General features: G+C 32.3%; 1 protein-coding gene across 1 annotated transcript in view; it reads left to right on the forward strand.

The window, feature by feature from the left end:
* LOC114330803 (protein kintoun) overlaps positions 1-14785 on the forward strand; it is a 102103-nt gene that overhangs the window by 34132 nt on the left and 53186 nt on the right. The window lies entirely within an intron of this gene.

Here is a 14785-nt window from a genome sequence, read left to right on the forward strand (position 1 = left end):
AACCGGTCTTAATTCAGAACGTTTTTTGATAAAATCATCTTTCTAATAAAAAACCTTATCTAATAAAATGAAAATTTGATATCTTATTTGAACTTTTTTGTTTGCCAAGAATCTGTATTATGAGACTCATTTTGCAGAGAATCACCCAAATACATATGCACAGTACATCTAATTTACGTACAGTTGTATACAGCATTGTTCATTTCATGGTAAAAAACTAATCAAACTGGAAAAAATTTTTGTTTTGCCTGATGAAAATCGATCCGGGTTAGCCGGACTTCCGGGCTATCGGGGGCCGACTTATCGGGGTTCTACTGTATCTCTTATGACAAAAAATCAGTGACGCAAACCTTTTATAACTTCCAAGTCTTGATTGAATTAATATAAGAAGTATAATCTTGTAATGAACTATTTTAAATGGGAAATAAGCCACAATTTTATCAAAAAATGAATTTATTAACGTTTCTACGCCCAAGTCGGGTGTCGTTGTCAAAATACAAAATAATACTAAATAAACAAAAATGTTGTTACTTAGTAAAAAATTCTTCTAATAATTTATTTAATCTAGACTCATTTATATCGGCAATTCAGACATGTATTATACATTTTAAAGTAGAAGACTTTAAAATGATATTGCCAATATTGATGAGTTGCGTTCCTGGGACGACTTTACTAAAAGATAGTTCATTCGATTACATGAAATCAACCCCAACTCAAGAATATCCGCCACAAAAAATCATAGTATGTGATCTGTCTTTAAAAAGACAACCAAATGCAACGATGGCAGTAAAATTCTCGCGCTAGAGATTCCATAGTAAATCACGAGGGAAAACCAGGAAAAAACCTCGTGATACTATCCCGACATCGTAAGTATTTGGGCTTACATTTAGTTTACTCTCAAAACTAATACCAAATTCTGACTTTAATGTATACAGTCGACTCTCGTTAATTCGAAACTCGAGGGACTCTTAAAATATTACGAATTATTGAGTGTTTGAAATATCACATGGATCGAAATTTGTGAGAGAAAATAAATAAATCTTCGAATTATTAAGTGTTGATCAATTATTATTTATTAACTGCTATTCTATAACGATGGCAAAAGTTTAGAGGTACATTCGTGTACATCATGTATGTATTCATAATGTGAATTAATCAATCTTTCGAAAGAACTGTATTATACTGGTTTGCTTCAAAGCACATTGCTGCTGCTCCAAGTGCTCAATAATTTTTTTAAGAGAAAAAAAGTGCCTGAAATGCTTTTTCATCACTTTCGTTTTGTAGACAGAAGGTTTGTAAGGTATCGAATGAGGATCTTGCTCCCTTAACTGACACCTCTGCCAAAGGTTCTTATGTATCGTACTCATCTTCATCGTTACTTTTTTCATTCGTATCTGTCGCAGATAAAATTTCGCCATCGGTTAGTGAACCTGAGACAGCAACATCTTCATCTACTTGAACAAGTCAGAAAAACTCACACCGCTGATGTCAACTAATGGTTCAGTTGCTGGTTCTTCATAATCCATAAGTATTGGAAGATTTTCCTGATCTTCTTTTAAGAAACCGGATTTTTTGAAGTAGGTACAGAAAAAGAAAGTACAGAAGAAATAGTACAGAAAACTGTACTTACTACAATCTTTCCGCATCTTTCTCTCTGCAACTTTGAATTGTCGAGTGCTGGACGCCGATGAGTTCGAATTAACGCGTCGTTTTGTTATATAGAAATGATTTTTTCGTTCGAATTACCAAGTGCATAAAAATGTATTGATTTAGTTCGAAATATAAAGAGATTTTGTAGGGAACTCGTGATAACTTTGAATTATAGAGAGTTTCGAATTATCGCAGGTTTGAATTAACGCGAGTCGACTGTATATGCTATTTTAAATTATAAATAATATTAATAATACATAGATATTATATAAAAAATACTAAAATACAAAATATGTACTAACTCGATATGTTAATGACTTACCAATCGCGGTATTTTCTTTCTATTGACTTCATCTTTTAGTATGGGTAACCACATCCTACTGCATTCTACCGAGGAATTTGCGACACAATTGTTTTCATTTAGCATAATTAGAGCCGCTTCTTTGATTTTTCTCTTTTTACTATCTGTTTCTTTCATAAATGAACATCAGTCTTACATTAAAAATAGAGAATTTGATAGATCTCAAATATGTCAACACGCATGGGATAATGAACATAGAGTCCAATGGAGAGATTCAAGTATAGTCCTGAAAGAAACAGATAGTAAAAAGAGAAAAATCAAAGAAATCTAATTATGCTAAATGAAAACAATTGTGTCGCAAATTCCTCAGTAGAATGCAGTAGGATGTGGTTACCCATACTAAAAGAGGAAGTCAATAGAAAGAAAATACCACGGTAAGTCATTAACATTGGTAAGTCATTAACATATCGAGTTAGTATATATTTTATATTTTAGTATTTTTTATATAATATCTATGTATTATTAATATTATTTATAATTTAAAATATCATATATACATTAAAGTAAGAATTTGGTATTAGTTTTGAGAGTAAACTAAATGTAAGCCCAAATACTTACGATGTTGGGATAGTATCACGAGGTTTTTTCCTGGTTTTCCATACATGATGTACACGAATGTACCTCGTAAACTTTTGTCATCGTTATAGAATAGCAGGTAATAAATAATAATTGATCAACACTTAATAATTCGAAGATTTATTTATTTTCTCTCACAAATTTCGATCCATGTGATATTTCAAACACTCAATAATTCGTAATATTTTAAGAGTCCCTCGAGTTTCGAATTAACGAGAGTCGACTGTATACATTAAAGTCAGAATTTGGTATTAGTTTTGAGAGTAAACTAAATGTAAGCCCAAATACTTACGATGTCGGGATAGTATCACGAGGTTTTTTCCTGGTTTTCCCTCGTGATTTACTATGGAATCTCTAGCGCGAGAATTTTACTGCCATCGTTGCATTTGGTTGTCTTTTTAAAGACAGATCACATGCTATGATTTTTCGTGGCGGATATTCTTGAGTTGGGGTTGATTTCATGTACCTAATCGAATGAACTATCTTTTAGTAAAGTCGTCCCAGGAACGCAACTCATCAATATTGGTAATATCATTTTAAAGTCTTCTACTTTAAAATGTATAATACATGCCTGAATTGCCGATATAAATGAGTCAGATTAAATAAATTAATTACATATTAGAAGAATTTTTTACTAAGCAACATTTTTGTTTATTTAGTATTATTTTGTCTTTTGACAACGACACCCGACTTGGGCGTCGAAACGTTAATAAATTCATTTTTTTGATAACATTGTGGCTTATTTCCCATTTAAAATAGTTCATTATAAAAATGCCACAAGGAAATAGTTTCAGAACAACATATAATCTTGTGTTTTCAGATGTTTTTTGTAGTTATAAATTTTTTAACTACTATTACATATTATTATACAGTAGACTCCCTCTATAACGAGAACTGAAATGACGACCTTACTATGTACCTCCTTATAAGCGGATCTCGTTATATCAAACAACAATAATATTGAAATGTTTTGATGCTTCTTACGTAGTTTATTAAGTGTTCAGGGTCGACCTGAACAATGAGACGTAAATCGTAAATTGTAAATTTCCTACAATATTCAATATCGGTCGATATAAAAGAAGAAGTTTATTACAGGCGGTGAAGTTTATTACAGCACTGGCCTCGATAATAACACAGATGTTGGGCATTTCTATATACAGGCAGTTGGGGTAGTTATTTATAGCCATTACTGTGCTAAAAACAGGTAAAGAAACATATTCTTCAATTTCATTTTTCCTCATTATAACCAAATAGGTATGCCTCGTTATAGAGGTGTTATAGTTCAATAGGAATTTCATGGGACATCTAGTGTACCCCATTATAAACAAAACCTTGTAATATCCATGTTCGTTATAGAGAGAGTCCACTGCATATACTTAACATCTCATCCCTTATAAATACTAATGCCTTTATAGGACGCAAGAAAAAGTCCTGGCTCCTAAACATAAGGCAATGGACAGGGATTAACTACATTCAATCTCTGATACACATTGCAAGAAATACAGAGTTAATGGAAAATGTGATCGCTAACATCCATTTGTGGATTTGAATCTGAAGAAGAAGAAGAATATCTTTATATCAAATAGGCTTACACTTCATCAATAATTATCATCAATCAGCCTTGATTTGTCCATTGTTGAACATAGGCCTCCTCCATATATTTCCATCTTCTTCTGTTCTGGGCCTCTGCTATCAAATTGGTCACAATCCTCTTGCGGTCATTGGTCCATTGTGTTGAGGGTCTTCCTCGTCTTTGCTTGTCTGCCCGTGGTCCTCAAACAATTTTTTTGCCTGTTTGTCGTCTTTCATTCTTGCAATACTTAGCATTCTTTTTTGGCCTTGTAATATGTTCAATAATATCTTCCATTCTGGTTCCTCTATGAAGTTCCTCGTTTCTTGCTGTATTTCTTAAGCTTATTCCAAGCGTTGATCCCTGTATCTTTCGTTTTGTCCTTCTCAATTTTTCTGCTGATTTTTTTGTGAGAGCTGAGATTTCTACTCCTTATGTGAGGACTGGTGGGTGGAATGCACTGCTTAAAAGCTTTCCTTTTTAAATGGGTTGGGATATTTTTTGTTTTAAACACGTCTCTCATTTTTCCGGTTGCAGCCCAACCTAAATTTATTCTTCTGAGCAGCTCGCATGTTTTGTTGTCTCGTGTTAACCTTATTTCGTGACCCAAATACGCATGTTTTCCACAAGTTTTATGGGCGACTTCTCATAATATGTCCTTGTCTCTTGTTCCCAATGATATTAGCTCATTGGGGACAAGATTGGCTTACAATTAACCACGACCATAGAAATAACTATTAATAATAACTGAAATAATAACTGCGGAGGGACCGCAGACGTTCGGATACAATTAGCGTCTCTTTGCAAAGTAACAAGACACTTACTCAACACACACACTACACATGACACTAAGTATCTCATGTTGTGACTGGCTGAATGACATAGAGTCCATGCCATTAAAAAAAAAATAACTGAACCAAATTGAATTCTGTCAGTATTGACTCGTTTAAAATTGAACCACGGCCGCTTTCCATCTCACTTATAAATAGTATGGTATAACTAGCCCCAATCCCAGACATCCAAAGTGAAAGTTATCCTCCAACACCAAATTGTTCTATATGGTCCACCACATAATGTTCAGCAAAAGTCACACCATTTTGAGCGTCGGGTTTGGGGGGGGGGGGGGTGAAGAAATCGGTAAATTCGTAGTTTTTTTACGTTTTTCGTCAATATTTCTAAGACTATGCGGCTTAGCATGAACAACCTTCTATACAAAAATGTTCTACATTAAATTTGAAATAAAAAAAGGTCCTATGCATAATCCTTCTAAAATGAACGGTTCCAAAGTTACGGAGGTAGTAGAGTATAATTGGTCCAAAAAAAGGCCTAACCCAAACATCCAAAGTAAAAGTTTTGCTTCAACACCAAATTGTTCTATATGGTCCACATATTGTTCAGTAAAAAGTTACACCATTTTGAGCGTCCGGTTTGAGGGGGAGATGAGGGAGAAATCGGTAAATTAATAGTTTTTTTACGTTTCTCGTTATTTCTAAAATTATGCTTTAGCGTAAACAATGTTCTATAAAGAAATGTTCTACATAAAATTTAAAACAAAAAAGGTCCTATACATAATTGTTATAAAATAACAGTTCCAGAGTTACGGAGGGTGAAAAGTGGAGGTTTTAGATACTTTTTATATTTCTTGGGCAATTTCCTACTGATGAAAGAGATTTTCTTTAGCAGGATTGTGTTTTATAAATCAAATTTGCTATTCCAGTGACCGATGGTATGTTAGTGATAAGCCCTTGAAGAAACGTCAACCTCACCACACAAAATCATCATCAATTGCCCAAAAAATATAAAAAGTACCGAAAACCTCCACTTTTCACCCTCCGTAACTCTGGAGCCGTTCAATTATGTATATGACCTTTTTTGTTTTAAATTTTATGTAGAACATTTTTATATAGAACATTGCTTAAGCTTACGCTAAAGCATAGTTTTAGAAATATTAACGAAAAACGTAAAAAACTACTAATTTACCGACTTCTCCCCCATCTCCCCCCAAACCGGACGCTCAAAATGGTGTAACTTTTTACTGAACCATTTGTGGACCATATAGAACAATTTGGTCTTGGAGGAAAACTTTTACTTTGGATGTCTGGGTTATGCCATCTTTTGGATCAATTGTATCATACTATTATATAAAATTGGAATTCTTAACTCTCCTGTCTGTAGTTGTGACTGTGTATCCCTTGGTGATCTAAATAATATATTTCTAGAATGTTCTCTGAACTCTCAATCTTTTTCAATTCTGTATTAAGAACTAATTCATCACGAAAGTGCATTGCCGCTAAATATTACAGCTCTCCTTTCTTCCTTCTGATAAATCGGTACTAGATTCCATCATTAATTTTATCAGAAATGCAAAAATAGCGGTATAGTTTAAAGAATAGACAACATGAAAACATTTAATGTAATTAAGAATTTACATGTTTTGTGGCAAATAGATTTTGTCTGATGCCAGGATCTCTCTCTCACACACACACAACTGAACAAAATAGATATTTTCTAATATAACAAACAGAAATAAGAATCAACACATTATGTTTCATATACACGGTGCTTGGTAAAGAATGGACCATAGCTTAACCTCAGGTTCCTGAGGTTAAAATAGGCCGATTTAAGCTAACTTACCGTAGTACAAAGTTTATAATAACCGAGATACAGGGTGTCAAAGTTAAACTTTTTTTTTTATTTATTATTAAATATTTCCTGACAGGTATGAGATAACAACATGAAATTTGGTATGTGGGGTTTTTTTTGGGCCGACAAAACTAAATTCCCTACCAAAAATTATGTATTGCCCAGAGGGCACCACATACGCCTTTCAGCACTCATTTATTACGTTCAATTTTTTTTATCCCTTACTCTGTATAATTTTGACATTCAAATTTTTATTCTCCTATTAGTTTTACTTAAAAAAGGTATACCTCTTTCCAGTGGCGGCTCGTGGCCTTGGAGACAGGGTCGGCAAGGTTTTTTTGTCTCCTCATATAGGTATACCATAAAACTAAAATGCTTAAATAAATCATCATAGGAGATTTTGTTGTTTTTTGTTTTTTTTTTTATTTGATGTACTTGACATTCTCTCTTGTTTCATGGTGTTTCGACCATACGTGTTGATTCTTTTGAGACAAGATAAATCCCGTTTATTTGAGGCAGAAATTGGTGGCAGTGGTGATAAGTTAATTGATTAACAGTTTGTTATAATGAGTTGCAGTACTTACTACATAGAATTATACATACAAATTTTGTAACTTATACCACTGTCTGAAAATATTTGGATCGGCATAATTTTAAGTACCTAACTTGTTATAATAAATATCTTGGAAATTCTTTGGAGAAGGTAACTTTTAAATTTTGAATCGTCTTAGAGGTCAAAAATTTGAAAATCTTCAAAATTCGAAAAGCGAGTATCTATTTGCATTTATTATTAGTAGGTATCCAAAATTTCAAGATATACCTATTCGTTTTTCGAGATATGTATCATGTTGTTGTCTTTTTTGGAATGGTTCGGAAATATCAAGCGAGTCCAAAATGTCACTGCGTATATATTGGAAACTACTATAATTACGAAAATCTCTGAGATTTTGCACCAGCTTTCGTATTCTATTTTCTGAATAAATAATGTCAGTTGACTGATTTTGAACAATAATGAATATCTTGGGCAAACTCTGTCTTAAAAATATTTAAAAGAATTTAACTTTAAAAGAAAGTTCTCAAATCGATTGCTTCACAGATCGAGGTATCGCCAATTTCAAAATCGTCGCCGATAATAAAACCAAAAACTTCCAAAAGCTGTTCACGAAAATCTGCTACAGATACTAAAACTACCAGAGATGATCTGCTTAGATAAAACTAACCGAGATTTAAAATTTCATCGCGTCTGACAAACTGTTCGCTTTTTTTCGAAACAAATTTGTTCTAATGCAGTAATCCGTTTAGGTGAGCTAAACTGGCAAGAAAAGACGATATTCTTTATCTTTTTACACGTATTATATAACGTATACAAAACTAAATTCATTATATGCGCATAATAGTGAGTAAATAAAGCTTGTGATGCAATATGTAGTTTTAACTTTTGCCTGGAGACCATGCAATTCACCACACATCACAGCAACGCCGTCATAAGATTGCCCCAGTTTGCCCTACCAATTTATTTTTGATATCAAAAAATTTAAGAAAATTCTTTAAAACATCAAAAATATATTCTGCCTTATTGCTTTTACTCACGTTTCTAAAACCTAAAAACCTCTCATAAATATTACCACGTAACGACGTAACGCGTATCGAACAACAATAATTGATAATTGTGAATGCCATGATAATCAGAAGTTTCATCTACTTCCAGCGAAAAGCAAATGGTTTTCTAAATCTCAGATTCAATAACGTTATTCAAAATGTAACTATTTGATTTAGTTCATTCTGTATTACGAATACACTTCGAATCAGAAAGTAAATATTTCTAAAACAATTTTATTATTTTCTCTATAATTACTTTGATTTTTAACAAATGCTTCAATCCATCATGTCCACTAAATGATAATTCCTGACAACTTAAAAAAATTACAATATCAATTAAACGACGTAAAACGGTGTGATTATTTTTGACAATTTCTGCCGATGCGATCTGGCGATGCACTACTGACCGGCAGATTTAAATATGCAGTACCTGCCCACGGAGAGAATTTATGTTCGCTTGCTCATCGACTTGTTATTTCGTTGAGTTTTACGTGTAAATCGTCAGCTACGTATGCGTTGGGTACGGCTAGCCGAAAAGTCAGATGAATGGCTCGGATCATTCATTTTTTGAGAAGTCTGTTATGCGCAGGGATCACTTAACGCTCGGATTGATCAAATCCTTTTAAAACCCATGAATAAAATTTAGTCTGTATTATCTGACAGATTTTTTTTACTTCACAGATACAAATATTAAAAAAATCTATCTATATAAATGTGTGGGTCGGCACTGCCGACCCTGGCCGGCCGCCACTGCCTCTTTCATCTCCCTAGACTCAACCGTTTTCGAGATAAACGCATTTTAAATCTGCGATATACCATCATTTTTAGCATATCATTGTAGTTACACCCGAAGAATAACTTAAAACCATAAAATTATCCAAAAATGTATCGCAAACTTCTTCAAATGGAATTTTAGATGCAATGACATAAATTTGAGAACTGGCACAATTATTATGGTTTTAAGTTATTTTTCTGGTTTAACTACAATTATATTATGCTAAAAATGATGGTGTATCGCAGATTTAAAATGCGTTTATCTCGAAAACGGTTGAGTTTAGGGAGATGAAAGAAGTATAGCTTTTTTAAGTAAAACTAATAGGAGAATAAAAATTTTAATGTCAAAATTATACAGAGTGAGGGATGAAAAAATTGAACGTAATAAATGAGTGCTGAAAGGCGTATGTGGCGCCCTCTGGGCAATACATAATTTTTGGTAGGGAATTTAGTTTTCTCGATCCAAAAAACCCCCACATACCAATTTCATGTTGTTATCTCATACATGTCAGGAAATATTCAATAATAAATAAAAAAAAAGTTAACTTTGACACCCTATATCTCGGTTATTATGAACTTTGTACTAAGGTAAGTTAGCTTAAATCGGCCTATTTTAACCTCAGGAACCTGAAGTTAGGCTATGCCCCGTTCTTTACCAAACACCCTGTATATGTAGAATTATGGTATGTTACAAAAAGCTAGTGTATGATGTGATAAGAATTAAAATTTGTCATACCTAGCATGGATTTTATTTAATAAATTACATAGGTATTGTCTTTTTCATGATCATTTTTCAGTGCGTAACAAATGATAGGAAAAAGGGTAAGTCCGTGATAATACACATTTATGACATTTATTCTAACATGACATTTTAGTTAAATCTGACAGTTGTCACATTTTATTTTCAATTTGGAATAAAAACCAATCAAATGTGTTTCTTGCATTTATAAAATGGTATTTTCTTTGATTTGTATAGTCTTATAAATTATACAGATTATATTTGTAATATTATTATCTAATTAAAAAAAATTATTTTTTTATTATGGCGCCGTCTATCGACAACTAGAATAACTAGAATAAATTTTATAAAAATGTCACCGACGAAATGTAATCACCGACGTGCCTTTTTTTCTGTCACATACAATTTAATGCGTTAGAAAGAAATCGAAAAACTGTGACGCACTGAAAGATGATCATGAGAAATACTTTACCTAATCTTATAATTGGGAAATTAACAAGGATATTAGTTCTACATGTACTGTTATGGATCGTTGGATATCATGTTGGCTAGCATATTTGCCATCATGATTTTATTGACAGCAGCTCTAAAAATAATGATATAGTCGATTTTCTGTACCATTTTCTTAGATTTTTCAGCCATTATGTTTTTCTATTAAGTTTAGTTGGATCTTTCTCTGAATGATCAGATGCAATAGTGAGGAGGTAGGGTTTAGGGGGTAGCTCGATGGTAGAGTGGCAAACTTTTTTGCATCTTTTTGGGGCCCCAAAACTGATATTCTGAGCAAAATTCAGCTTGTTCCTATGATTTTTAGTTTCAGTGACATTTTTTGTTTCTGACAGCTGAACTAGATACCAATACTCACATTAAAATATTAACTACACCGTTATATTTCTAGAATCAACATTGGGATTAATATAGATAAAGTTAAATTGACTGTAGTACAACAAACAATTTTGATGCCAAATTATGTTGGCAATTAATTTCGTATATCTACAATGTTTGCTCCTTACCCATACCTTGCCCAACTTCGTTAATCTTGTACCAGCAGATACAATGTTATTCAACAATCATCTTGTTATGTTTGATTTGGGAGGATGACATGTTTATTATTGTATTTGTTTAAGTGTACTTTGAGTTCATCTATTTAAGTTAGATTAGACATATGAATAAATATTTGTTGAAAATTACTTTATTAAAGTTTAATTCCAACAGAACGGCATGCAAACAAAACAATTAAGTAAGCTCTTAGATGCATATTGTTGCTTTGATAAAACCATTTTAATACACCTAAAGTACATGCAATAGCTGCTTCGGTTTTAAACTTTAAATATCTACCAGTATACAGGGTGTCCCGGAAAATAGTGTGTTCCTTAAGGGTATGGCTGCAATGCACCATTTAAAAGAATACTTTCTTATAATTTTTCTTTGTAAAGTCAACTGTTGCCTCAAAAATAAAAATAAATTTATTTTAGTTCAACTTATATTTGGCAGTGTTATTTTTTAGTTAAGAATTTTATATTCACCATTGGTGAATATAAAATTCTTAATTGTATGCCAAAAAATGCGCAATAACTACCTCTTAAAATCCACCAAATTTCATTTGCATATCTCAACCGGTTTTAGAGCAGTAAATAAATCGTCAGTTTGCAAGAAAAATTTCAACACCCCGTATATCGGAAACGAAGCATTTGCGGACATAAGTTTATAAAGCAAACTGTCATTTCTTTTTCATGTAGAATTACCCTTTAAAGTTTGTCACACATCCTGTATTAATGAAAAACATGGCTAGTTCTTAAAGTACCGAACTTTTTTATTATCCAACAAAAGCGATTGAATAAAAAAACAGAATGTTAATAAAATCTGAGGCTATAGTTGGGTTTTAATTTCAGTATTTTATAAATGCTAGAATACTCCACAGGGTGTGGTGAACTTTGGGAAAAAACACAGTTTCTACACCAGGTATGCAGTGACAATTTACCTGTCTAGTAACAGTATTATTACACCGATATTGATAAAGAATAAGGTAATAACATATTAAAAAAATCACTTTAATCGGACGACAGGTTTAGGAAATTCGAGACATCAACAATGACCCATTTTTAAGGGGGTGCGTTAATTTCTTGGCGTAGTGTAGTTCAGAACACTATAAAAAAAAACTTGAAAATGAGCTTTCAGATGATATATTACTCACAAAATGCACTCATTTAAAATTAGCTTTCTGAATGACTTCTGTCCGCCAATTTTAATGATTGCGTGATTGAAACGTTCTAAAAACAATGTACACTTTCAGTTACACAGAAATTTAATATCTTACATTTTATGGTTTAAGGTTAAGAAAAATATGTATCAGAGACTTGCACTGTATATTTAATTATTATATATATCTAGAGTATGGTGCAAATGTCTGGAATACATTCGATATTTCGTAAACCGGCGACTTTAAGAAAAAATCCCGAAACAGGTCGATTTTTATTTTTAACATTTTGGCATATATTTTATACGAGTGACGTCATCCTATGGACGTGATGACGTAATCGATGATTTTTAAAAGGGGCTAGGGGTAGTGTTATAGCTCATTTGAAATGGTATTCAATTCTGTATTCAGTAATACAAAAATTAACATAATTGTTTATACACAGTGTCCAATTTTTTTTAAATTAAATTAATTGACAAAAATAGAAGAATATAATATGTAATTTATTTAATTTAAAATATATTTTACTGCTGTCAGAAAACAGAAAAAAATATTTATTTGACAAATAAGCATTGCTTTTCGCTTAGATTAAATGTTAAAACTTCCAAGAGGCAGGTGGTTGGCTGGAGCTGGTTTGAACATTGAATTTAAGCGAAAAACAATGCTTATTTGCCAAATAAACATTTTTTTCTGTTTTCTGACAATAGTAAAATGTATTTTGAATTTAAATTACATATATTCTTCTTTTTTGTCAATTGATTTAATTAAATTTTTTTTGGACACTGTGTGTAAACAAGTTATTATTTATATTACTGAATACAGAATTGAATACCCTTTCAAATGAGCTATCAGACGACCCCTAGTCTCATTTAAAAAAATCAGCGATTACGTCATCACGTCCCAATGGATGACGTCACTCATATGAAATATATGCTAAAATATTGTTATTTAAAAATAAAAATCGACCTGTTTCGGGATTTTTCCTTAAAGTCGCCGGTTTACGAAATATCGAATTTATTCCAAACATTTGCACCATACGTACAGTTGAGTCCACGAGTCTTTACCCGTGCGTCATTAATACCTGGCGAGATAAAGCACATACTTTTTATCTAGAACCATTCTCTTCCACGCATGAAACTAATGGCAAACCAGCTGCCGCCTGTTATTAAGTAAAAACACATGCTATTTTTATGAACGATCTAGACTCAGTGCATTGAAAAGATATATGTACAAAGAAAGACGATTGGGAATGTTTTCACATATTTTAAGTACAATTTCTGACGTTTTGGATTGTTTACTTTTGTGGCTGTCAGTTTGTCGAATTTTTGCATTTTGAAGTTTTTTATAGCATACAAACAGTTGTTTTCACAACTAATTTTATATTGAGTTAGAAATTTTATGATAAGTGTATGTTATTTTACGATAAATTTTGACAACGTACAAAGCTAACCTCATTGTTGACACAGTTAAGGAATGCTTGTGTTTAATGTTCCGTCAAAGTGAATAAAATAACAAAAAGAAAATATGTTATTGAATTTTATTATACATTGTTTATTTATTTATTAACCAATGATAATAAAATAACTTATTAAGCTACTTCAAATGTAGCTGTATTTATGCACCAAAATTTTAAAGCAAAACTTAAATTTGACATTCCCTTTATTTGATAACGTCAAATTTTATACTATAACCCGTGATCGGAATAATACCCACTTTCTGTCACTTGCTATTGCGTGTAGCAAATTTACCCGATTCCAGCACATTTGGTGGCATTTGAACCTTTTATATAGCAAACTATTATGCAGTATTCCTGAGTGGTCGTCATTTTGGTGATGGTCACCGTTTCATCTAAATACATATTTATTATGAAAAATGTAATTCAATGTTCTTTTGAATAAATAAGATATTTGAAATTAAAAATTACTCAATTTTCTCTTTTTTTACCCCTGTAACTTATTAAAATAAACATTCTAGAAGCTTTCAGGGATTTCAGATTTCAGGGTTTCGGCCCTCGGTAATAATGTAATATTTTATTCTGCGTTTAAATTTTTCAAAAATACTAATTAGTTTTGTCAGAAACAGATAGTCTTCTCTAGATTCGAAAAAAATTAATGCATTTAAAGAGTAAGTAATATGTACAAGTAAATTTTACGCCTAACCACTAAAATTATTTTTTATCTGTAAGTTTTAGTGCACGTTTTAATGCAGGTTAAAGAATAAAAAATTATCAAACCATAAAACTGCATTATTATTGCCCCCAAAATTTCCTCTCTGGGTAAATTTAGTAAAATGTGTTGATAAGCGGTTAAGGATACAACAGTTCTGAATGACGTATGCGTAATAGGCGGAACTTGCGGTGAGAGCGGGTATGTTTTGTAAAATCGCATCCAGGAAATGTCTTAGGTATATGTATAAATAGCCCCCTCATTCTCTTTGCCTTATCCCTATGCGGGGACGGCTTCCCTAATTGCATTTGTCCACACAATTCAATCTTGGGTCATATCAATGTTAATCCCCTTTACAACATGTCCTGCCTTATCGTCTCACCCCAGGTCTTCTTTGGTCTTCCTCTCCTACTCCTTCCAGGAATCTGCACTTCAGCTATTCTTCGTATTGGGTGATTAACGTCTCACGTTGAACATGAACAAACCATCTTAACCTATGCTCTCTCATCTT

The sequence above is a fragment of the Diabrotica virgifera genome, chromosome 3 (genome assembly GCF_917563875.1).
Source record: "Diabrotica virgifera virgifera chromosome 3, PGI_DIABVI_V3a".
Classification (NCBI taxonomy): Eukaryota; Metazoa; Arthropoda; class Insecta; order Coleoptera; family Chrysomelidae; genus Diabrotica; species Diabrotica virgifera.